Raw genomic sequence first — 3,375 nt, forward strand, 5'->3', positions numbered from 1 at the left:
GCCGCCACCGCCCCCTCCGTGCCCGCGCCCTCCTATTGATGATGACGATTCGGAGGAGAACGAGGAACCAAGTCTCAACACGGCTGAATGGAAGGCAGCGGGTGGGAAGTCGAAGACGTCCTTGACGGATGGCACGTCAGCAGCGGTGGTGGTGTCTTCTGGGCCGGTGGGACAGAATGGGCCGGCGCATGCGGCTCGTCATGCACACGGGGTTGAGGAGGTGGCGCTAATCCTCCCGGCGATGGATACGTCGCGGGTCTGCGCCCGTGCTGCTGGAGCCGGATCAATACGGCTCCAATCTCCCGGCCGCTTCTTCGGCCCGAAGCGGTGCCGGTGTGACATCCCTGCATTAAGCTACAGTAATCCTCTGACTAATAATGCCAGGTCATCATAATGAATTTTGCTTAGCCTCACTCGTTTCGAACCGAGTTCAATTTCAAATTTAAATAACAAGTCAAAATTATAAATTCATCAAACTGAGATTTAAAAATGTTCAAAGGGTAGTAGGTATTCACTAACTAATTATAGAGCATCAATCAACATATTATAAATAACTATGTGCCTCTAATTTAATTAAAATGGGAAACAACTGCAATTAAATTAACCATTTACGGCTGAACAAATATTTTTACTACTAAAAAATATTCGAAACTTTTTGTGCAACCTAATAATATTGCTTAGCATTTATATCTGAAAGTTTCATACTAGACAAAACTCATTTGGTAGCAAAATAGTATAAACAGTAGTTTTTTTTAAGTGTATAACAACAACAAAAGATTAAAACTGAAATTGCCCTGTGCACTTTGGCCCACTATGCCTTATGGGCACTACACGCACAGGACCAAGCCCAGGCCAAGTCGTTGGTCATCCCCAACCTCTCGTGTCGTGGACGCTGCTCGTCCGTCCAGCGCGCGGATGCTGCGCTGTCAGCCATCCTGCGGTCGCAGAGATGGATAAGGACTCCCTTGACGCCTCTCTCTTCGCTAGGAACCCTAGCCATCCTCTGACCCCCTCACTCTCGTTTTCCTCCTCGTTTTCTTCTTCATTGAGCAGAGTCGTCGCCTCGCCTTCGTCGATCCCGCGACCACCGGCCTCCCCTCGTCGCACCAAGGTGTCCAGGAGCTCCGTCATCCTTGACTACGTCGCATCCGTACCAGGGAACCACGCTACACCGATGGGATCGAGCGTCTTCCTCATCTACGACCGTCACTGCCCCGCGCCAGATCTACCTCACCGGAGCTTCTCTGCCTCGCCGGACACGTCCTCTGCCTCCCCCTGTGAGCGGCACCCCCATTCCCCTCGTTCCCCCCTCCGTTCGTCGCTCCGTTGCTGATAGGGGCAAAGGTGTCCCGGTGTTTCGATGAGATAGCAATCGTTTTCTGCGGGAGTCGACTTTGACGATCCGACTACGAACGTGCGAAGACGTCGCGCCTTAGCAATCGCTAAACCAACTTCCGAGGGGTTATTGACCACGCCGGAGCACGATCGACCTGACCACGAGGGTCTGTTTCCTGCGAGCAAACGAAGAACAATCAAGAAATTGAGATTGCAATCTGGATATTGCGAATAAAAGAGGAAAGCTTTATTAATGAAGGTGGGGTTCTGTGACGCCTTGGTCTGGTCGTTGAACACAAACGAAGTACGCGAAGTTGCAGCTATGGCGAACTTTTAATCTAAACAAAACCCAAAGTCTAAACGACGCCCTAAGGGCTGTATATATGGAGGAAGAGGGGGGGGGGGAATTTCGTGGTCCTTGGAGGAGGGGTCCGAAACCAACCCTAACTCTTGTTTCCCCACACATACGGACTCTAAAACAACCTATACTTAAGTATTTCGAAAATACATGGGCCTGGTCCAATAATAAGGTGACGCAGCACCTAGAATAGCCTCTAGACGAAATTTATGAAGTGGCATATTGTATATTTCGTTCAAGGCTTCATGCACTCCTTATGGTGGCTTCAAAGTCCTGAAATCATCACTTGTAACTCCGTTCTTGATCCCCTTGCGCATGCCATCAACTCCATGCGTGTTCTTGCTCCAATGTCCATCCTTCTCCAAGCTAGGCCCTTCATTTGTAAGCAAAACAAATGTATCCAATTTAGGCAACATCATATTCTCATGAACATTAGAATCATTACCAAGAAATGAAAGTACCTGGTAATTTAATTGGCGTGCGCGAGCTCTAGTAATTGGTCCAGTACATGTAACAGTAGGGGTTGTGGGTGTAACAATGGTATTGATGTCCTCATCATCCTCCCCTTCTTGAAATGAAGTCGTCATCGACGGAAGCTCATCTTCCTCACACAAATAAGGCTTCAAATCTGCAATGTTAAAAGTGGGACTAACCCTAAAATCTGCAGGTAGCTCAAGTTTATATGCATTATCATTTATTTTCTCTAACACCTTAAAAGGACCATCAACACGTGGCATTAGCTTTGATTTGCGCAAATTAGGAAATCTATCCTTACGCAAATGTAACCAAACAAGATCTCCAGGTGCAAACACAACATGTTTCCTACCCTTATCTCCAGCAAGTTTATATTTAGCATTCATACGCTCAATGTTTTCCTTTGTTAACTCATGCATTTTTAAAATCAATTCAGCACCTTCTTTAGCATCAAAATTAACCTTCTCCGAAAATGGAAGAGGCAACAAATCAATAGGTGCACGAGGTAGGAAACCATACACAATTTCAAAAGGGCACATCTTAGTAGTAGAATGCAATGAACAATTATAAGCAAATTCAATATGAGGCAAGCATTCTTCTCACATTTTCTTATTATTCTTCAAAACAACCCTAAGCATAGTAGACAATGTTCTGTTGACTACTTCAGTTTGTCCATCAGTTTGGGGGTGACAAGTAGTACTAAAAAGCAGTTTAGTCCCCAACTTAGCCCATAAACATCTCCAAAAGTGGCTAAGGAATTTAGTATCACGATCTGAAACAATAGTATTTGGCACACCATGCAAGCGAATAATTTCCCGAAAGAACAAATCAGCAACATTAACAGCATCATCGCTTTTATGACATGGTATAAAGTGTGCCATTTTCGAAAAATCTATCCACGACAACAAATATGCTATCCCTCCCCTTCTTTGTTCGAGGTAAACCTAAAACAAAGTCCATAGATATATCCTCCCAAGGAACACTGGGTACAGGCAAAGGCATATATAAACCATGAGGATTGAGTCGTGACTTAGCTTTTTGACATGTAGTGCAGCGAGCAACAAAACGCTCAACATCCTGTCTCATCTTTGGCCAAAAGAAATGTGTAGCAAGTACGTCCTCCGTCTTCTTCACGCCAAATTGTCCCATTAATCCTCCTCCATGCGCCTCCTGCAACAACAAAAGACGAACAGAGCTAGCAGGAATGC

This window comes from Triticum dicoccoides, chromosome 1B (genome assembly GCF_002162155.2).
Source record: "Triticum dicoccoides isolate Atlit2015 ecotype Zavitan chromosome 1B, WEW_v2.0, whole genome shotgun sequence".
Classification (NCBI taxonomy): Eukaryota; Viridiplantae; Streptophyta; class Magnoliopsida; order Poales; family Poaceae; genus Triticum; species Triticum dicoccoides.